This window comes from Ylistrum balloti, unplaced genomic scaffold (genome assembly GCF_031769215.1).
Source record: "Ylistrum balloti isolate Yb309-2 unplaced genomic scaffold, AGI_CSIRO_Ybal_v1 Utg370094, whole genome shotgun sequence".
NCBI lineage: Eukaryota > Metazoa > Mollusca > Bivalvia > Pectinida > Pectinidae > Ylistrum > Ylistrum balloti.
In genome coordinates, this window is record NW_026782124.1 from 154,659 (window position 1) to 179,441 (window position 24,783).

The following is a 24,783-nucleotide window of genomic DNA, read 5'->3' on the forward strand; positions in this document are numbered from 1 at the left end:
CATAATATATTGTATGTAAGTCCTAGTTATATTACAGACAAAGACATGTAAAACAGGTCGTCTGTTTCAGTAAAAAAAAGCCATATTTTTCGATTATCTTCCATATCTTGTGTTTGCTGTAAAAAACATCAACACATATCAAATGTTTTCCTGAGTCAGATAATTTATCGAATCCATTTACTCTAATCGATGTTTCATTTTTTTCTATTAAACAATCACTATATCGTACAAAGTATTTTCAAATTAAGGGGCAAAACGCGTCAGCTGTCTTTTTGGGGAGTTTTCCTGCTTTTTTGTTTTGTTTTTTGTTTCTTGTATTTTTTACTTTTTTGTTATTGTTTTTTGTTTTGTTTTGCTTTATTTTCCCTCTCTTCGTGTTTTTTTTAAGTTTTCATATAAAACCGCCTGTGATATTTATATATTTAATTAATACGTATTTTTGATATTATTTGTCGAATCTACATTCGTTTAAGGATACTTCCAACCCTACTTTAAATGAAATTCTAGGTAACAATAATGTTGAGTAAATCTATCTTTAGCTTTATTTATGATATATGGATATCAGTCTGCCTGAATAATTATCAGACAACTGCGAAAAAAAACTGACAATCAATTGCTTGAAAGTACAAGTATTTGAAAACGCTATTCCGGATTACAATTTAAAACCCTGTGAAAATACCGGTGATCTTGTGGCTGAAAATTTTCAAGGATGACACACGGAAAAGTAGCAACTTGAGCGTCAGTCAGAGTGAGGCTGATTTTGAGGGCATGCATGTGCTACGTGATAATAGTAAGATGTGTTCATTGCCTTTGATTAAACTTGCTTGATTTAGGTTGATAGCCATCACGTTCAGATCTCCGGCCCTAAGAACTACATAATGTGGATTTTCTGTCACGCTAAATCACCAACTGACCACTCGACTGTTCGGACGGTGTGATACGTAAATTCTCGTCATATAATCGGGTTTAAAACGTCCAGCATGACATTTAGTGTGATCCGAACACATAACACGACAGCAAATACAACACATTTACTACAAAAGGGACAGAAAATATATTTACTACAAGAAACAGAGTACAAGAGAACGAGAGCGCATTTAGTACAACGGAAATGGAATTCATTTTGTACAATGCAAATACAGCGCATTTAGCAATACGGAGACAGCACAATCAATGTACCGAAAAAAAGTCACATTTTTTTTGGACGAAGATACGGATATTGTAAAACGGAATGCATTGTTGTGCTAATTCTGTAAAAAAGAAAGATAACGTTTTATCATGATTGTTTGTACTTATGGTTTGCATTTAGAATTCGGAAACTAAAGCCCAAAACGGACGCAGTTTGAGCCGGTATTTAATAAGTTTCTTGGAAATACGAAACATTTATTAAAATGAAAAAAAAAAAATCATTTCTTATATATAGTTTTTTATGTAGTTAGAATAGCAGGTAACATGTATTGAATGCCTTTTGGAAACGCAGAATTATAATGAATTTGTGTAATCATCTCAAGGCTTACCAACAACATCTGCTCCGAATATTCTTGAAAATTAATCATTTTATTATTATTATTATCATTTCGTTAAGGGAATGTTGACTTTAAAAGAGACAACTATTGCAAAAACAGTAAGGTTGTAAACTTCGTGAACATTTCAAAATGTTTGTAACCAAATATTGCAAAACCAACCCGTTTAGGTTTCCAAGAAACATTTTAGTATTATATTTCATATGCGACCATCATAAAGCTGTTGGAGATTTATGTTAAGATCACGTTGGTTAAGAGTATGTTTCTAAACGCTCAATTCAGAATTTTTTTTATGTAAGAGCAAACAATAAATAACGACTAAACATTCAGGTTAGGTCTCAAGGAATGTTGATTTGTAAGACGGAAATCTTTCAAGTTCCATGAATCGATACTTTGAGGAATTATTCGACATGCTTGACCTTTATGACAATACAGAATTTTATTTTGACCTTTTCATAAAGTTTCCATTTCATTTCTAAATAGGATCGAGTAAATTTTCAAGGTAAACAATTTTAATTGATTCAACTTATTTCTTTAAAAAATAATTTACGTCCACGTGTGGCCCCGGTTTTGATAGCAGATAGAAATCTCTTTTTGACTCTGTTAAATTCTCTTTTTTAGTATAAAATAATTTTGAAATTCTTTTAAACTATGATTACGTATCTGTTTACGGTAACCCTAGATGGACCGGCGTTTTAGGGTGGTGGTACGCAACTGTACCAGTGTTCATATCTGAACAGTCTTAGTGAGTTCGCCAATTATGTAAGCTGTTTTATTATCCTACATCTCCTTGTTCCCGGAGACGAGAAAAAACATTGTCTGTGTAAATATAGGACAGGATTAGTGCCATGAAAATACTCCACAGAGAACATATATATGTAAATATCGTAATTTTCAGAGTAACGCTTGATGTATGAGACAGATTAATGCTCCGGTGTTAATTTCGACCGGTGTACATTTCCAGTTGCGTTTTTCACTTGTTCATTTCCATCAATGCGTAGAACTTGTCTCATTATATTTTTTTCTGTATTTTTTCTTTGCATTCTTTTCACGGCAATACAAAGTTCTTAATTTAACTCATAACAAAGGTAGTTGTAGTATTTTAACCCCGCTTTTTCTGTCAACGTCGACACGAAAGGACACGAAGGCCCACCCACCTATTTTGAGGCCTTTGTATAAAAGATAAACTCTGCAGTTCATATGATTCAATTCTATCGAGCCAATTAAGTGAAGAGTCGTCAGCTGGTTCTCCCTGCTCATTACACTTTGTGTTTGCTACTAAGGGTCCTATGGTTCATTATTATAACACGCAATGCCATAAGCGGCGCGTTCGATTCAGTCTCGTCGCATGGTCATTTTGAGGTGAAAGTTCTCAACATGAAGCTTGAGACAGGTTTGCAGTTAAAAGCCCGAATACCACCCGGTTTGTCTATGTTATGTGTATGTGAGGAGAAGGAGAGTTTAATGGATATAAATTAACTCGATTTTTAATAGTGGTACTGGCATATCTCATAACTCATTTGTAATTATTTGTAAGTAAATTATTTGCCTTTATTAGTCTTTATTTATTGACAAGAAAACATAACAAGTCATTAAATATCACACAAACAACGACTGAAAATTAATAGCTGTAAATTCTATAGTGCCCATCTTTGATTTATCGTCTGCATTTTTAGGGCATGGCACTATTCACTAGTTTGTGTAAGTGTCAAACGCACAAATGATACTCATAACCTTAGGGGCGTTCGACTTACAGTCCCCTCGGGTACGAAATGACTCACCCGAAAGGACCTATTAACCGTAATTTAGCCATAACGAATGTTTAGGCCATGATAGCTGTTATGTAAGTGTAGGTAATATATTTATATACGTTTTGTTCATAAAAAAACTCAATTAAGAAAAAGTGACAGTTCGTTATGTAAACTTTGAGCGTAGCAATCCGATGCCTACATTGGAAGCATCCGTATGATATGACAAATATTTTAATCACATAACATAGTCGGCATTATTCTACGGTACATAAAAAATAACTCAAAATTCAAATCAAGTCAAGATGATCTACACCTCATGATGTTTAAAGAAATTCACTAATATTTACAAATATATGACAGACTACAAATCATAAATTTTACAACATATAATAAAATTTTAGTCAAATATTTTTATTGGTGTGTATCTATATATGTAAATATAGCATCCTTTTATTTATCAACAATCTTGAGGGCACGGACGATACTTGTATGACTAAGATTGGTTTCCTACATTCTTTACATATCTGTGGACTGGGTTTGAATATCTGTCGCTAGGTACTTCAATGTAGAACTAATGCATATTAGAATTTTATAACAGCTGAGTTGTAAACGAAGTATTGTGTATTTTTAAAAAATGACATTCACAGCCGTTTATAGTATAAAAAATTAAAGTCAATGAATACAATCGACTTATTTATTAAAAAAGAACGACGCGCAGCTCTGATCAAAACAAACCGTTTCTTTCGAGTTTTTATATATACGCTGTAATTTAACCAAATATGGGAACGATTAATTTATCTAATTAGACAAACAAGGACATCCCACTACTAATTTCAGGAGGCTGATACGGTCACGCCCACAAAATAAGTATTCTCTTATATATGCTGGAGTTGCATGCCGGTCTTGAAATCAATACCCACACATGTAAATTTCCTTCACACCACAGATACAGACGCTGTCGCCCGGGGTTTTTATTTCATTCCTCCGTCCTCCAGTACTAATAATTAATGCAAAAGTACAAAACAGATACAATGAGGTCACGTACATAAACGAACCGATCTTTCAAATTTTCCAGTTGGTGACGTCAATCATGGTTTGTGTACAAGTAATAATGACATGTTATTATAATTACGTTTTGTTTTGAACTAATCAAAGATTAACACAAAATTTTGAATATCAGAATAAAATATCGAATCCAAGATAATTTGATCAGTTTTGTTTTGTTTTGAAGAAACCTATATAAAATCCTTCTTTAAGCATAGATTTTAAATGAACTATATAAAAATTTAGATCTAATGTTTGGTAAATCAACCCAGTCTCCTACAACCCCTACCACCGTCATCGGCGTCGCTATCGTCGCCGTCATCGACTCATTTCCATAAGATATTTCTTTACTGAAATGTCTCAATTCTCATTACATGCAGACAACCGAATCTGTTGGTATATGATCTATTCTAATGAAAAAAAACCCTGACATCAGTGATCTGGTGCTTAAAACCTGTACAGTAAAACAGCTAGCAAATATATTATTCTACAAATACAATTGTGTTACACTAAAAATGATTTCAGAATGTAAAACACAAAATATGTTCCATGGATTTTCTCATTAACATATTCTCTCATTTATCAAAGTGAACAAAACAGACAAGATGGCTGACATCAGTCATTCACTGGTAAGTAAAACGACTAATATAGGATAGATATTTTGCCGGGGTCATAATTCCCGGGGAGATTTCTGTCACAAGACGGATTCAAATTAACATTTATAAAAATTCGGGTCTGAATTGTGCAACAAATAATGCCAGGGAGATTTTTTTATGTATTTAAGAAGATTCAATCTGAACTTGTGTAGTTTTAATTTACAAATGAAAGTTTATGTCTGTGAGCGTTTAAGATAGAGTTGACTGTTTTTGATATATTGCTATGTTATCCGATTCACTTGATTTAGTCTCCGTTAATAGTGAGCTCGCTCTAGTAAACTTGTGCATGATTTACGATAACAAGAATAAAAATCACAGCACTTTATACGTCATCCGAACTGCTGTAGAATTACCTGCGTGGGTCTTCTAAGTGGCCGGTCAATGGAGGAGAGGGACGGGCAATTAACCCGGCCCTCGGGCAAATGCGACACGCCTAGGATTGTTAGCCATGTTTACTTCCGAATGAAAATATTCACACAGCAAAAATAGAAGTGTAAATATTTATCATTTTTTCATGAGATGTTTGTGAGGTTTGTTGTTTGATATGGAGATTAAGAGTATAGTTATCACCGGAGATTTATTGACAGAACGGGTGGTATTCTGTATCCAAGTGGACTGTAGGATATTTACTATTTGTTTCTCTGAAGTAGTCCAAATATTAGCGCTATTTCTAGTCTTTGTTTACGACCAGCAGGGCATATGTTACTGTAACCTGTGGTACAAATAAAGATGTGGATACACCTTCAAGAAAACGATATCTCCATTCGTATGACACTAATTAAAAGTCTGTTTTTCGTCACAGCTACATAAGACAAACAAGCGCTGAAAGCCGATAGCACCGTTTACCGCGGTTAGATACATTTGACTGTTGGGATGCTGGAGCGATCGGTTGTGATACGCTATGTGAACCACCTCTGTCTGTGATCACCTGTCTGTCAGCATCTGCAACACAACACCTGTACGCTGGACCCCTGTGGTCCCCCGGGCATACCCCCTTCCCCATGAAGACTGACCGATGGGTATGTGTAACGAAGAAGGAGATAGTCTGGTTTCTATCATCCTCAGACCTCCCTTGAGCGAGAAGACAGGGATACAATTCAAGGAAAATACTTCAACCGGATCACGTGTTTGGAGATCGATAGATCAATTTCTGTCGTGATCGATCACCGATAGCCCCGGGATAGCTAAAGCTATGATATTTCAGACACAGCTACCTAAGGGAACATTTCCTGTCGGATATGCATTCATTAAACACGCAGAATATACACATGTACAATGTAATTATTGATATTCCACGTGTAAATAACACTGAAGATGTTTATTGAGAGAAGTATATATATTCAGAAATAACGAGTTTCTGATAGAAGGTACATATGCCTCTTAATGACCTTAACTTACAGTGTACGTATATATCCATACTGACTGACATTTAACTACTGTCTTCATTAAAACTCAAATTCAGGTACAAATAGTACCAAGCATTATAGCACAGGGGCCAGAGAAAATGTTTTATAAGTATTTATCCTGACGTGTTTAGAATATGATTGTACTTACTGGGGTCAATACTCGATATCGTATCATTTGGTCTAATATTGACCTAGCCCCCTAAAATGTTATACATATGTCGGGATACAGAGCCAAATACACATGGAACAGACTACCATGTCCCTGTGATATATAGATCTTTATTAAGTAATACCTAACAGCGGTCAAGATTTCCTTGTCGAAAATTCCTCAACGTAACACCATTATATTTTCTTACTTGATTATTAACAAATCTAGACATATTCACAATCATATTTATAAACTTGTTTAATAGTTCAGTAAAATCCACTAGTCCCGCCTTCACATTTTCCTGTTTTTGACTTTAGAAACTGATCCCAAAATTAGCTACTGGACAGGTATATAAATAAACGTGATCATTTAGAACCTATTCTTTTAAACATGCTTCTGTTTAATTACAATAATGTTTTAACTCAATTAATCATATTTGTATCTATATAAATATACCTTTTGTTTCAATTTCAAAAACACTTGAAATGAAATATTTTAGATTGCTGAATATAATACAAACATTTTCCAGCAAACAAATCCAGTTTGGTCCCCGACGATATCCATGATGCTAATACATTATTTTAATCAAACCTATTGAAGCGTAATCGATCTGTAAAATAAACATTAAAATCACAACATTTATTAAAATCGAATGTCATATTTTGTACATCAGGAAAAACGGCCGAACAGCACGTGAAGAGCACGAGATCTAACGGAACTGTGACAGAGACACATTTATTCGATAAGAACCGTTATCAGGAGACTCGGAGCAGTGAAAAGTTCATTAAAATTATTCCAAATGTCAACTGGAGGTTTTATTTACGAAGAACTTGGTAGATCTATCTACCACAGATAAGGTATCTGTGAGCTGCCTGTTTCAATGATCGATTCCCGCCTCACACGTTATATTTATGGTAGAGGCAGAATTAATGTTCAACACTTATCAGTACGAACAACCGGCCTGAATTACAAAATACCACAACTATAAAATTTAATGAGGAATAAATACCAACGGTGTGTGACAGGGTTGGTTTGAAAAAAAATTATAATAAAAAACACGTCATGAAATAAAAAAAAAAATAGTAACTAAAAGAAAGATTTACCTTTTTCTTCTTTCTCAAATTAGCTCAAAGTAGTAAAAATAAATATTTCAAACAACCTATTAGAACAGATTTCAGCATTTTAAGTGATATCTTTTGGTTCTTTTTTCACATTAAAAAACCCCCGAAATAATCCGATCAATTATCAATTATATTACGTAGAGTCTCGTTCTTACAGTAAAACATTTATTTTTCGTGCACAGAAATGTAAATAACTAATGGTGAATCTAGAAAACGAGATTTTCGACTCAACCCAGGTCTGGTATAATTTATTTGGTTGTGGAGTTTTGCCGTTTATAGTGTGTGGCTAGTTGTGTCTGAGATTTCGACAGATCCCATTACTCTGACACGTTAAACACGATGTTCCCTATTGATGACTGGCGAGGGTGTTTTTGGTTTACGGGTAAAAACGAGCGCACTTGTCGGAATGAGAACGGGTGTATGGACTAACTTTGGACACCAATTGTGTACGGACTAACTACTTCGGACACCAAGTGTTGTATACGACACGTCAACTTGTATAAACAATGACGTCAAATAGGACTTAGTTATTTAATTACTAAGAAAAAGCGGGCTGAAATAGACAGATCAACAAATATTGAATATTATACGTAGAGGGAGGAGAGGAGGAGCGTGCTGTCAGCCCCTGTCATGTCTTACGAGCCCCTCTCAACCTTACATAGTCAATGACAAAAACCTGATTCTTCTGACTTTAATCAGTGCCGGACCCTCGTTATCAGGTGATCCGTCCGTCTGAGTGAACCTTTTTGATTGGGCGATTTCGTCAAGGCACGTGAGAAATAACGAGCGCCAAAGAGAAATTCACGTGCAATTCTTATAAATAAAGTACTTCATCTTCATTCATCAAAAAGATAAATAGAAAGAAGTTTTAGAAAACTTACCTTTTAATACCAGACGCAGTGGATGAATACTCGAATTTTTATATTCCTTTAATTGTGATCGTTAGTTTGGATCACTGCCCAGTTGTCAACTTGCAAGAGGACTTGTACACAGACCAGAAACTGTCAGACAGGTTCTAATATTTTATGGATACTGTGTTTTTCTATCAGATTTACGTGACAGTGATGAGCGAACCGCCAGCCAGCTAGTCGAAATGCTGTAAGTCTCCGCGTGGGGAGGAGCCGAGCGATGGTGTCAAGCCTTCTCATTACAATTGTAAATATATACAACGCTCTGCTCAGACATTGAATTACCCATACAACATCACAGGAACATTATCAATTTTTGCCACAAATATAAGTTTCGGAAAATCTTACGATTGGTGATATGAGGGACAAATTGTTCGCTGGTTCCGCTTTAGATAGAGTTTGGAGTCGAGAAGGTTTTTCCATACAGTTTGATTGCCCGCTCACTCTCCATATTCCCGACGACAGCGGTATGCGTAGTGTTACCAACGGTTGGTGATCATACAGAAATTGTTTTCAGGAAAGTTATTTTGTTCGGGAACATTCAAGTTACATTCAAGGAAATGACAATTTCTTCTTGTTTTAGTGTCAATGTGAACGGTACACAGGTATTCAGGAAAATGTATACCTTCTCGGAGTCGATTTTACTTTGTATATCTAGCTTGATTGATGCCAACGTTTCTAAATATCAGTAAATAGCAATGACTATTTAATGTTCAATTTTCATAACCCTGTCTATTTTTGACTACATCTAAAACCAAATCAATTAAAGGGAGCTATCAGTGAATGAATCTATCGGTTTGGGTATAAAATATTTCCATTTTTTCCCCTTTTATTGAAAATCAATCGTGTGCAAATGTATCTGCATATAACCTGTGTTGACACGTTATTCTCAACTGCTGGAAGGTATGAACTTCTATTGTAATGTTATCGAGTGTAAACAAAAACCGACCGGTTTGTAATTGCCGTGTAGTTCATTTTTTATACCGGAAGGGGCGTGGTTAAGAAGAAGAAAAAACCGGATATGACGCCAACCAGATGGAAGTAATCATCCTTATTTGTGTAATATTGTTTTGTAAATCGGTTTTCGCATCTGTATATAAAATATTCATCTATCATTAAAAGCTAGGAATTTCCCTTCCCTCTGGTAATGGCGCGATGTCCATTATTCATGAACAAGCGAGCAGACGTTTGGGTTAAGAAACTTTCTCTGGTGCTTTCACACAATATAGTGTTTATATGTCCGGAATCAATGCAAATCTTGTTGGTGTGTTTGGCGGGCGCGGGCTGAATGGTTCCAGCGGCTGGAAGGCGGCCACCAGCCGATATCTTAGCGACACTGCACAGCCTTCTCTGTAACTAGCCATCGTTACACGACATTATAAATGTGACGAAGAACAGATAAAAATGGCAGGGGAAACACTAAAAGATGGCCGAAAACAGATTAAAACTATGTCCGTTTTATGGTGGTTTTGTAAAGGAAACTAACGATAGAATACTACATCCGAGTGGTTTATAGTCAAACAATGAGGAAACACAGGCATAATTAATTCTGTCTATCGATACAGAACTTTCTCTCCGTCGAACTCTTTTCTGAAAAAAAAATAATACCGCATTTTTTTAAAAAGAAAAAATTTGTGAAAGATAAAAAAAACGCTGCTTCGTGACGTTGGATATAGGTATATGAGTAATCTGGGCTTAATTTTCGAATATATACACATAGATTTACAGGTGAACCCGTCTTTAGCCAGCACATCTTCTAAAACCTCAAACAAAGATATAAAAAAGCAAAGCATTCAACCAAAATGTAAACAATCTTATCTAGCAACAAAAGTGACCACACATTATCTATTGCCTGCCATACGGAAAATATAATATATAGAGTTATCGCCCTTCTTGTCTTTTGATTCATTTTTGCCTCGTCCTTGTGAGACATGATTTATCTGGCTGCAACAAAGAATTATATTTCTCTATCACCAGGACAAAATATATTTTACTATATCGAAACACAAAACAATAACAATTATATTATGGTAACAACACGCCAATATTCATCTCGTCTAATATAACGTTAGACCATCGTAGGACGCAAACACTTAGATCATGCTGAGTCTCTATGACACACACGCTCTTCGTGATTACAGTACTTATACATATACATTTTGAAATATATATATATACAGTTCCAAATTTAAAGGCGAATTCTCTTTCATATAAACAAATTGGACATCTTGGTTTCTACATTGTATTGCAGAATATTGAAACTCGTAAGCAAAAACCGACTGGAGAAGAAAAGAAAATGTTCAGTTGCCGGATTTTTAAAACTCTGGGATATAAGACATGTCAGCCGTATTGTTTTGGCATTGCGGTAACATGCTGTGTAATGGGGAAAATACACACATACGTACGACATTCAATATTGACTAAACTCATCTTCAATTATGGGTATTATGACTTGAAATTTTCGAATATTATGATCAATATATTTGAATAAATTAAAGCAGAATTTAAATGGCCAAAAATACAGCTATTGAAAACAGTTCTTTTATAAATACCTATCTATCGTCAAGGTTTGCCTAAAGAACTGATTTAAAAGGTTTAGAGAATGTCGGGTGGTCCTGGTTGTCAGTTTCACAAACCCCTGATAGGGGCACCTGCCCTCTGTTCATAGAGGGAGCCACGCCCATACGTCGTAGCCGCTTTGGTCTGCTGAGAGCGTTCGGCCTGTCAAGCTGTTACAAAGGAAAGTGACATCAAAATGAACAACCTTTTCATAACATTATGTTTAGTAAACTTAAGCACGTCAATACTGGTTATAAGTGCCGGAACGTTTGGTAAATCCGGCGTAATTAAAGGTTATGTTTTAAGTTGTATATGTATTAATACATTATAAGAAAACAAAAAATATTTTCAGATGTGTTTATCGCTTCATATGTTCAATTTTATTTCCGAATTTTGAAAATACAAACAGTAGAATTATATTCTTTCTGAAAATCAATAGATTTCTAAAACATCCGGAAAAGTGATATGCTAATGGATGTTTTATTTCTATCTTTTTCGCACCAGAATTAATGTTACAAAAGTATTGCCATGTATATCTTAATCTTTTCACAAGTTTTCGTCAAACAATTACTGTCATTTACCAACGGACGATAAGGCTAAACGAAGAGCGACACATTCTGATACGACACAGGAAACTCGTCACAAAGCCAAGCGATAATCAGCAAAAATAAGTGATAAATGGCTGCATTTCTATATAGTTAGATTCGACAGATTTGCATTTAGTTAAAAAATACTCTTTAAATAAAAACTAGATTAATTTCAAATAAACCATGTTTCATGAGTTTGTTGTCGTTTTCTTTACATATTAAACGACGTTTTTAAGGGTCTTTTTGATACAAATTTTAATTTCATATATCTATATACAATAGTACTATATACAAGTTTAAGGAATTGGATTTGATGACACATACTGTCAAATCCATTTCCATGGTATATCAAGGCATTTTTAACTAATATTATTATCATCTTCTAGGCTTAGCATTGAATACAAGTCCAAAAAAAATTAATGCTTTTCCGTTCCATGACCACTGAAACAGACCTGAATACACATACCGACGAAATGTTAAAACGTGAGTTTTCATCGCTAAGTTAGTTTCGTTGATTTCCATCAAAGACCAGACATTTTTTCTTATTTGTAGCAACCCAAGCGGCCCTATTGTCTTCCGAACCTGTGAAATATAAGTTTACCCGCACCAGAGAATAATGTATGGTGACATTTTACTGATTTTTCATTACTCAATTATAGAAGAACGCAACAAATATCCGAGTGCTTCCGTTTTAGAGATTTAGAAATTTCCTAAAATAAGCCTTCTGTATTTGATATTTTTGATAACAAATATAATATTTATCAATTTATTGTAAAAAAAAATATATTTAAAGAATCACCACAAACTCTGGAGAAATAGACGAGGAAATATTTTGAAATGAACTAATGAAATCAACAAATCACGTGACTGCAATGCAGAACACGGAATGTTCCCGACATGTCTATTTCATGCAACGTACACTACAGCTGACGACCAGAAACAATGACTGAGATTTGGTCAATTCATCAAGTCTAGTAAAACTTTTACAAATATAGTATAATGCACTTATAGAAAATAAATAAAATCTCATTGAAGTGTTTTGATGATAATAACAATAAATAATGGAATAACTAGATACATCTGGCAACGTTTTGGATTCAGATCCAAATGAAATTTCGACTGCTTGCAACTCTTGCCAGAAACAGATAAATGGTATCGATATCTGTATGACTACTGCGTTTTACTTTGAACACCAGAGACAATAACAACTTAGATCCCTTTAACAAACGTGCTGAAGATGAAAGTACGGAAAATTATTGGCGTATTTAATGAATTCATGAATGAAAGTGCACGTTATAAAATAGAAAAAAAAAGAAAAACACATTGCTAGAAGTGGTTTGATATGAATATGAAGATGATGACAAACCAAATTCATAGCAAACGTCTAGTGAAACTTGCGCATGCTGTTTGTGCAAAGATATTAAACGAACATGCTTTCAGCGCACCTGTCAGCAGCCAGCTCGTTTAATTGATATATGACGTAATGATGACGTCACTCTTGCATCCCAGAAGGAAGTCTGTTGGTTCATTTCTGTGATGTCTGACGCGGGAAGGTGTACCTAGCGCCACCTGTCGAGGTCAACTAACCGAAGGATAACTTCGTTATATTTACCCTACAGTCGCTCCCCGTCACCAACAGATAGGTTTCGTTGTTTGTTCAACTGATGGGTTTGCTATATTACATGGTAATAATTGATCTGCCCATTACCGTAACGGTCTGCAGGGGTAATGAACGATCTTTCTCTATCAATGAACCACGTGTGGGAGCTAATTCAGGTAGTGTTAACTGCCAGACTCCGATTTCAATATCATATATATATAATTCCCTTCCCGATCTATTTCATTCTTATGCCCAGGACCCTGTTATCATGCCCCATCTACTAGTCACAGATCATAAAAAAATTCTCAATTACTTCCGACCATGCTCTCAAATCAGAACCCAGCCGTTTCTAGCACGGGTAGCTGACAGGTTGGTGAAAGGGCAAACAAAGTACTCTCCCATGCGGAAAGCGATCTTCACGGCTCCGGGTCTACACTTAGTAGAGGTGATTAGTTTCCTCTCGGCCGCAGAACGGGAATAGGATAGGATTGTTATGAAAATTATGAAGTTATGGTAAGATCGTTATCAATAAATGTACTTAATGAAAAAGGACTAGAACTTTTCCCTGGAGACATGAACATCTCCATCCTTGTTACGTATGTTAATTGGATCACTTTCCGTGTGACTGCGTACAGATTATGACGTCACTATTGGCCACCTCAAATGAATGCTGATGCGCAATTGTGCGTGTTCAGATATGCATACAGGTATAATAAAGTAATGCACGAGCATGAGCCCGTCAGAGATGAAACAGTTTCCAAGACGTCAAAATCCTGTCATAATTATCCTTCTTATGCAAATTGTGCCTTGTTACACCGTCAAGATGAACGAATACGCCAGCGCAAGCGCAAGCGCAATAATGAACTGTGACTTTTCCTCATTGATACATAGCTTTCACTGCCGAGGTGAGTGACTTGGCCAAATGAGAACATATTTATAACTTATGAAAAGAAAAATACATTTAATGAAACGAAAGGAAACGACAGACTTAAAGGGACATCGCCAGCGAAGGTCTTGTGCTATCGTAAGTGATGAACACTGACGGACTTTCTCGTATATAGAATAGGTAAGAGAAAAGATGTCAAACAAAGGCGGGCAATATGGAACAGAGAGAATGCAGGAGGACAAATTAAAATTTTGGACGAGGATTAGAAAACAAGAGGTGAGAGAAAAACTGTATAGTTGGAGGGGCTGTGGTATATATCAGAAATTCAATAAAAAAAGTTTAAAAGTATCATCTCATTACCTCATTCTGAATACAATTTGCTCTCTCCATTCTAGTCTTCCTCTCTCATTCCTGTCTTCCTCTCTCCATTCCTGTCTTCCTCTCTCATTCCCCTTTTCCCCTCTCTTCATCCGCGTATTTCTCAGTCTCAATCCATGTCTACTTAACTCTCCGTCAATGTCTTCCACTCTCTCTAGCCGTGTCTTCCTCTCCCCAACCCTGTCTTCTCTCTCCGTTTGTCCCTCTCTTTATTCCTGTCTTCTTGTCTCCTCATCTCTGCCTCCCGCTCTCTATCCCTGTCTTCTCTCTCCATCCCCATTTGACCCACTCTTTATTGCTGTCTTTTTTCTCATCGTCTGTCTTCCCCCCACTCTCTCTATCCCTGTCTTTTCTTTCCATCTAGTCTTCCTCTCTCTCTATCCCTGTCTTCCTCTTTCTATCCCTGTCTTCTCTTTCCATCTTTGTCTGCCCCACCCTTTATCCCTGTCTTCTTGCCTTCTCATACCTGTCTTCACGTGAAGAGATGGTGAAAGAGGAATAAGATCAGAAGAAGAGGAAAGGATAATGATGATGATGAGGAGGAGGTGGAGAGGAATAGGAGGAGGAAGAGGAGGTGGTAGTTGTTGTGATAGAGGAATAAAGTTATCATTAATAACGAAATGAAAGATAAAAGCGAGGAAAGTAAGACTGTCCGACCTGGTTATACTCAAACGGAGAGTCTCCAATGGACACCGGAAGTCTAAATGGTGATATCGGACGTTAACTGACTTGTAGCGGATTTCATATGTCAATGATTTCCTTTCGTGCTGGTAATGTCAAGCAATGGTTCATTTTTACAGCATGAACTGTATTAGTGATACACGAAGTCCTTCATTTACGTGTACAACAGGGTTCCAGAGATACGACTTTGGTAGGTAATTGGTCGCCATCATGGCCATTAATTTGAAAAAAAAAATCCATTTCCTTTTGCGTTGTGTCGTTAGATGTATTCGATGCCTTTGAAATGGCTTTGTGTTTCATTGTTGTGTGCCTAGTTCTTATGTGGGAACGTGTCATCACTTACTTGGGTTGACCATGGCGGATTTCATCGATGAAGCAGAAGGCGTTAACCTTTCCGGAACATGCGATTTTCTTTTGTTATTGTTTGTTTTGTATTGTGTTCACCCGTTTCCAAGGGCCTCAATGTAAACCTTTTGTTTATTTGTTTCTCCGTCACTCTCTCCCCTACCCCCACCCCCAATTTCATCGATTTTGAGATTTTGTTGATAAGTCGGTATTGACTGGTCCTCGGGGATCTCTCTCATCCAACGGTTAAAAGGCCAGTGGTGGAGTAAAGTGAGTCTGATAATTATACTGACGACAAAGGACATGGTCGTCATATTAAAATATGTATAGAATGTTTCAGGAAATTTGCGGACAATACAGGTTTTACGTATCAATGGATTCAATGAGTATCGACACAAATTGAGAGCATCTCTTTACACCATTGCCTGGGGTATCCCGTTACATCGAGGAAACAAATACGTAAAATACAAATGGAAGTGTTTTCAAGGAATTGTTAAAAACTGGCGGTGTTTTTGTATTCCATTTATTGTCAGCCATGTGATGATTTGACTGTATGGCAGGTATTTAATACTTAATAAGGACCGAATGATCAGTGTATCGATAAATGTAACCTGATCGTGTAACACAAATCTTCTTTCATCGTAATGAGAAATGCCAAAATAGACCGTATTTGATTGTTATTGTGAACGGAGGTATGTTTCGTGTATACAAGGACAGATGATCATAAAGTGACAGGGGTCAAGGGTCATGGGTCAAAGGTCAAAATCTCGGAGAGGGTGAGTTGTAAACGGCGATTAATGAACGGACGGATGATATTTTTGAGAGCTGAGGGATTTGCTTCTTAAATAAGTATGTCTTTTGCACGGAAAATCAAAAGTAGTAGTACGCTTTAATAATGAACCTTCTGATCGCAGTCTATCAAAGATAGTACGTGATAACCCTTTTTGTGAATTATTATTGTCGAGGATATTGATTTGACGAAATTCACGTACAGTTCAGGCATAATAATAGATAGAATTATAGCTGTCCGGCCAGACACTAAACAATAATCAATGGGACAAAGACCCAAGCATTGATATTTCAGAATTTTATCTTGCCGACATATCTTTTGTGACGTCACAATGCGTATGATGCCATGTAATTTTGACGTTACACTGGGGATCTTCAACCTATCATATCTCCGATAGGTGTTACTACACGAGTAGTCAAGTTCAAGTTCAACCATTTATTCTGAAACAGCTAGCAGATCATAGCTATTTTTGTATTTTCATCTATAGGATAACATCGGTGTATAGTTAAAATATGTTTAAATTGAGCGATGTTTTCAGTGCAACAAGGTCAGAACTATTGGCAACATATGATGGTAAACTCTTCAAGATTCTGATCGACTGAAGAAAGTGTTAGGACGATAAAATTTGTGGTGTTGTGTGCATTTTGGTCTGCCTCAACACTAAGGTATTTGATTTCCACAATTTCCATCTCCGCCTTCAGGCAACCTATAAAGGACCGCCTTCCTGATAGGACCGGGTTCACGCATGCTTTAGGAATTACGCCTTATTACTGACATAGTTCTAGGCGGCTTTGTTGAAGGGAAACTCCTAACTCATAAAAGCGTTGATTCTAAAATGTGAAGAAATGGATGACATTTTGGCCAGGGAGGTTGTGTCGTCACTCATGGATATAGGATTAAATCCATAGATCGTTGGAGCTTTCTTTTGGATCGTGTTCTCAAGTTCTTTTTTTCAGCTTACTTAGAATCTCAGCGCCATCTTCACTCGATCATACGTCACCTTTCAGTCTACAAACATTCCAAATAGAAGGTGTATAACGATAGACCACTCATTACGTTCATATAAAATGCTTCAGTAAGCGTAAAATCTTCAGCAAAATCGAGATTTTCTAATGATGGAAAATCGTATACCCGATTCACCTTTAAATACATTACTGTCTTCTATGATTCTGTCACACCATTCAATGGATAGACATAAGAGAAGCGTTGACAACTCACGTCCCTGTCACATGCCGTTATCAGTTTGGAAATCTGATTTTTGTTGTCGACGCAGCTGAAGTTAGCATAAAAAGTCTATTACGATTTTTAAGTTTCTGGTGTTCAATAACATGGGTTATGCATGCCTTTTATTATAAATTTCAACAGACCGTCCACCACTTTTTCGCAATTTCAAGACTAAGCTATAACGAAACCCCATCCAGTCACGTCGTTCTTTCAATAGAACATAGACTGATGGTATTGATATTGTTCAAGAAGGATACTGTAGAAATGGGATTAACATTTTGGATGTATATCATACACTATCACAATTATTCACAAGAACATCTAATTGGAATAGTCTTTTTCTTTACGCTGAGCGTTCTCTTCGCCATTAGGTGTAAAACACGAAAATGTTATTCTTGATCAATATACAATTCGTTATACAACAACAACAACAACAACAACAACAACAACAACAACAACAACAACAACAACAACAACAACAACAACAACAACAACAACAACAACAACAACAAACAACAACAACAACAACAATATACAATTCGTTATACCGCAACAACAAACAACAACAACAACAACAATATACAATTCGTTATACCGCAATAACAACAACAACAACAACAATATACAATTCGTTATACCGCAACAACAACAACAACAACAACAATATACAATTCGTTATACCGCAATAACAACAACAACAACAACAATATACAATTCGTTATACCGCAACAACAACAACAACAACAACAATATACAATTCGTTATACCGCAATAACAACAACAACAACAACAATATACAATTCGTTATACCGCAACAACAACAACAACAACAACAATATACAATTCGTTATACCGCAACAACAACAACAACAACACTATAAAATTCGTTATACCGCAATAACAACAACGACAACATCAACAGCACAACGACAACAACAACATCAATAGCACAACGACAACAACAACAACAACAACAACAACAACAACAACAACAACAAACAGCAACAACAACAGCAGCAGCAAACAAACTGAAAACAAGCTGTGCACATTAAAATAAGTTGGCGAGGTTTCCCGAAGAAGTTTCGATTTTATAATAGATGTGTTATCAATTATATAATTATATATTTTTTTATGTATTGAACAAGTGTTTACTTTTAACGTTTTCTCTTTGATCGCTGATGATTAAGTGTTGATTTCAATTTTACGTTGGTGCTTGTTTTAAAAAGAGAACTTCCGACGTAAAAAGGAAGTTGGTCATATTAAACCGTATGATGATCATTGCCGACCCCGTTATTTACTTTGGCGCTAACAATCATCAGCGCGAGGCACGGTTACCTGGTAAATTACATGAAATACACAAAAACCTACGTACAACAAAGAAAAAGGTTTTGTTTATTTATCCAGATATCGTGCACATTACGCCCCTTGTTTAGTCACGCGGGTCTAGATTGTCGTGTTTGGCCTTCATAACTCAATACGCAGGTTGATATCAATTTTCAATATTTCAACAGAGTTGAATGATGTCTTTCACGACGTCGATGTGTCGATGTACGAATGTATGCAATGGATCTGCGCGAGTGTAGAGTACGTAATACCAAGAGCACGTGTTGACTTACCCCCGGGGTCAAGGGCACTTGGGGTGGGGCATTGGCTTTGTATGACGTGACGAAATGCCAGCCCACGTGTTACGCACGCTGCCTCATCTCGTGCTCTGTTTTGCTTCTCAACAAAAGAAAGGTCCCGGGGTCTAAGCGATAGCAAAAACAGTTCACAAAAGGCTGATGATATCTAGCATAGGATAGTATCTATGTACCCAGGGTCAACCGCTCGGGTAGCTGGTAGAGGGTAAGGGCAGGAGGGAAGGGAGCTGCAAGCTTACATGATGTAGGTGGTCTTTGTTATTCCGTAATCTGAAACGTATTTCACTACCTAAGTCTTAAAACTGTACGCGTTTTTCAGGTTGACAACATCCGAACAATTTATGTTCACCATATATAAATGGTGTTTATTAAAGCGTTAATTTACAGTGAAGAGCTCAACAAAGAGCCGCCATATTTTCTATTAGTTCTGAATCAGTACCGAGGAAATATATCCGACCTACCGCATGACTACAAGCTTGCGTAACTGAGAACCATAATTACTAACATGACAGCTTAAAAGATATACACATTTCAAAAATGTGTACTGCATTTTAATTGTAAACGCCTGCTTGTTAATTAATATCATTTAATAAAACACGTTAATCATAATTCGCGTCTCTCTGAAAACGAGGCACGCTGAATTCTTCGGCGCGTTCGACTAAGCATAATTTTGAGTAAGGTTGAAGTATTACGTGTTATGCTAAGTTCAGGAAGTGCACTTATTCATTTCCGGGTAGACATGGCAAAGTGATCTCCATCGAGGTCAAGCAAAGGTCATGTCATGGATACCAGTATTATTTTTTAAAGGCTTACACACATCAATGAAACAGAGAGAACGGCATTTTTTGTGACATTGAAGCCTTACATTGTCAAAACTTTCTGACACTTTGAGAAGACGAGAGTGATATACCCGCCTGACCTACTAACAACGAAATATATCCCGGATGTAACCCAACATAACTATTCTTATTTTTTGAAGACGAGAGTGATATACCCGCCTGACCTTCTAACAACGAAATATATCCCGGATGTAACCCAACACAACTATTCTTATATTTTTTTAATTTTTCCATTGGCGAATTTCAGAATAAAGATTTGTCTTAGTGACCCAACACATGTCGAATTTCATTGGACAATGTACCTCATTTGATAAATTGACAAATCCCTGTAAAGTGATTTAATTAATTAATTCTTTCATTATTTTCGAAATAGGAAGAACTCGTTTGTGTTATTCGTAGGATTATCGAAATAAAATGATATCAATAAATGAAGGTCACATCGATGAAAAGACCAGGAGATCACTTTGAATCTGGTTTCGAATCACAATGATAAACAGTTGGATTAGCAAAATAGTAACTTGTGTCTTTGTCACTACTCGGTTAGATACAATCCAGAACAGAACACGATGAAAAAGAAACCATGATAAGAAAAAAGAAATTATTGTTCCCAAAAGTCTTAAATCTATCAATGTTCTCTTAATCACTTTGTTTTCATGATATCGTTGCTCACCGTGTGAAAATGTCGCCAAATATTCCGTATGTTGAAATAACAGCGACACCCTGGAATCAAACGTACTAAACGAAGCGGATCGTAATTTCCCAAAGATGTCTTGTTCAGCAATGTAATACAATCACTTTCTATCTCAAAAAGTTAATATTTTAGAAGAAGTCTGATGTGCTTATTTAAGACAGTTAAAGTAGAATTATGAAGACCTATTGAACTTCCTGTCGTTGTATATTGAATCGTTGGAGTCAGCGCAATAACTTGATAAGAATTTTGATTGTTTTCGAGAAAATCTTTGAGGCATATACAACCGTCCAATTATATTTTCACCTCCAATTTAACACTTTCAAAGATTAATTAATGCGTTAGCAGATACATCTTGGATTAAAGCAAATGTCGGAGGGGAGGTGGACTCGGGTTACCAAGAAAACTGAGTCAGACTGAGACAGAAATCAAACGGACCTTGTTGAATTATTAAACTTTCCGCTTGGGTTGGCGAAGCGTTTCTTGTTTCATTTTTTGATCTACACTTACATCCCCAACTGAAGCAGTCGGAGAAATAGGAGACTGATGAAAACTAATTGGCGATTGTATGATTGTAACTATGTCGCCATTTCGGCGCAGTGCTGGGGAGTGGGGCGTGTCTTGGCGGTCCACAGTAAAGTATTACGTCTCTACAATCACGATTAATTACGGCACGTATAATGATTCCAACTGTACGTGTCTCCAGTGACACGAAATCTTCAGAGTGGAAAACATGGACGTATTTCTAACATAGGTGAGCCAACAGCGAGACACTGGCAAGCATTACCCTGGGCAAAAACCAACAGAATCGGTAGTGGCCAGTCCATATTTTCCAGCATTCACTAACGGACCGATCGCTGTTGTTGCCGGGTGGTAACCCGAGTGAGCCCGCCCCACAAGACGGCAGTAATTAATGCAATCAACCAAGGGATTAATATTAATAAAAAAAATTAACAAGATATCTTAATCCATAAGAAATCCCAATGGATAAATTAATTCAAATGTCATTTCTTTAAGACGTCACTCCATCAGACATCGTGCACGTGTTGTGGGATAAAAAAAATCGAACTTTGTTTAAATTGTCACAATTGAAAATTATATCCGAAACTGTTTCCGTATATTGACGACAGTTTTCGACTCTAAATCCAATCAGAGACAAATGCTACTGTTCACCTTTGAAATGTCCAATGTTCAGAATATTTCGAGAACACTCTTATTTCTTTGTTACCGTGTTCAGTTCTGGATTTCGGTAAAACTCTTAGTTTATTGTAGTGAATGGCATTACCGCAATTATGACACAGTGATTATCTGCTCTTGATGACCTCTAGTATACTCAGGGAAATCCACATAAAGGCTCATTCATTCTCTAAAAGTACCTGTGCACAGAGCTAAACAGCACAGAACATCCTTTCGAGTACTTAAATATGTTTAAATTGATTTTCAGACAAGTGCTATGCCCATTACGAACCCTCAACTCAGCAAATATGGTTCTAGGAACAGCCCCTTAGTTCGGCAAACAGAACAAACCCAGTTGAGCATGTGCTGGCTTTCCCTTGTTTGCCTAACTGCTGTTATCCAGACAAGAGTCTTTGACTGTCTGCCATGAGTGCCTTAAAAGTGTGGTTATCCTAAATTCAGCTTTCCCCGTAACCATGTGTGGTTCCCAGATTTTTTCTCGGTTTGAAATTCACAATGATTTGAACTATCTGGAAATTTTCTTTTCTACAATGTTACCTGGCATATGTTTTACCTGAATAGGTTTACATACACTGACATAGAAACAATTTACACGACAACCTATGCGGATGCTAATGACAAAACAGAGTGTTAATGTTCCCGTTTTATCTCCCTGGTAACTGCTCTCTCTGAAATACAAATATTATCATATCATTGTCAAACGCGTGTTGCTGATATTTCCGGTTATAAAGCTCCACACTTTACCGTCGTAAACATTCAGAAACACTAATCCTGCTCAACTTCGGACATTCTGATGTTAAGTAGGACTGCCAATGATTCCAACATGCAAGAGTCTGGAAAACTTTATTTCTGAACCCTATCAAAATTAGCACATTTTTCTGAGCGATAACCTAAATATCGGAAAAGAAGGTACAGTAAAATTGTATTGAATTGAATCACAAAAAACATTTAAAATATAAGTTTAAATAACACGTATATTTTGATAATTGAAGTGCGACACAAAAACAGTTTCTGAGTACATGTGTATGCCTTGATTAATTGTTTAATCCGTTTGTAAGATTGTCAATAGTGATCTACTAACACAGTCTATTGGGAAGCCGCACTACGTTACGTGGCCTTTTCATGCAGGACATCCAATATGGTGAAAGTGGAAATTGTAAATATATTCTACTGCACTATAAACAATACACAAATTAGATCGGGATGGGGAAAGTCGTCGATTTCAGTGGACACATAATAAAGCGACGATGCCAACACCCTGACATAACCATGCATCAAAACCTGAGTTTTTCACGAGCGAAGTAAACTTTTACTGCCATATGGCAAATATCAAGGGACACGGGATCATGTTGCATCATTCCAGCGTTTTCTTTTTTCCCCGAGTTCGAATGAGTCAGTTTTTGTATAAACAACATTTACACCGGGGCATCATCAACGATATCATTGAACAACGCATAAACAGAACGATCCATTGGAAAAACAAATTATGGCCCAGTTCTATTTGCATTTTAATAAATATTCAGACGTGTTTCATGTTTACAAGTTTATCCATATTTCATTCTATGAAGTAACTTAATACCGGTGTTTCTCTAGGTGTACAGCAATTTTCACAGCCATTATCATTTCGCTCTATAAAACAGGAAATTCTGGTGAAACTTTAATGAAATTTCGGTCCTTTTTATTTGCTGGTATCTGATACTTGATTCTATCGTTTTATGATGTCCCTATAGCTTTGCAACGGACAGTAGTATCGTGTAACAGTTCTCGTCCTTCTCTCCATCCCTCCTCCTCCAACTCCTCCCTCCTCCTCCTTCTAACGTTGTACGACACCCGTACATAGCTCGAATTCCCCCCTCCCTAATATCTTCTCCCAAACGCAATTTCCCTTTCCATAAGATTTGCTTTCCACGCTCCTTTCCCTCCTTCATCCCTTTGTCGATCCTTCCGCCATCCTTACTTCCGATATTTTAAATCTGAATGTAAAGAGGTGTATGTGCCCTTGTCAAACCAACAATATAGCAACTCAGATATTCATGGAACTAATAATCTACATTGTGGTATCCATGATAAATAATTCATTTTATCACTCATTCAACAAAAAATTGTCATTTGTCACGTTACAACCGTTTCAAATGTTTATTAGTCTTTTAATGTTGTGGTATTAGTTCCACTATGAGGTGTTGAACGCATTTTACGTAACGTTGCTTGTTATGTTTCATTAATATGTATGTGCTAACAGCACCAACTTACGTCCCGGTGAACGATTCTACATATGTCGTAAAAATCTATAGTCAATACTTCATACTGGTGTTCTGCTTTATTGCGACAATATTTCAGTGACAAAATGACACTATGGCCATGTTTTAGATGAAAAGGAGATGGTAATAAATTGAGGCTGTGGACATGTCCATGTGTATGATTTGGCGTTGATTCAGAAAATACGTCGTTAGGAGGAGGACGACGAAGACAACAACAACACTAACAACGATGATAACAACAACAGCAAAAAAGACATTGACAAATGAAAATGTGGTAACATTTGGAATCGATGACGCTAGATTTAAAGCCCCCTCCTCCCCCCTCCCCCCTCAATCCCCCTTCCCAGAGAAAACGTCGACATCCGTCTGAATGTCATATGATGCCTGAGTTTTGAAGATCAATTGATTCATTCGATGTTGTTCAAAACTTGGCCTCAGAAATACGACAATGTTTTGTTTTACGAAACTTTTAAGACTTTTTAAAATTGTATTTTGCGGATTTTACGGAAGTTCCTCTCCCTAAGTGTGCGACATATTATCACGTGATGTAACTT

The 24,783-nt window shown here is 36.5% G+C and overlaps 1 protein-coding gene across 1 annotated transcript in view; it reads right to left on the reverse strand.

The window, feature by feature from the left end:
* The window catches only part of LOC132549971 (homeobox protein Meis1-like), a 117,835-nt gene extending 109,146 nt beyond the window's left edge, over positions 1-8,689 (reverse strand). Inside the window, exon 1 of the mRNA XM_060213962.1 lies at positions 8,531-8,689. The gene's annotated coding sequence lies outside the window, so the exon portion shown is untranslated. The remainder of the gene's footprint in view (positions 1-8,530) is intronic.
* Between the last annotated feature and the right edge of the window lie 16,094 nt (positions 8,690-24,783).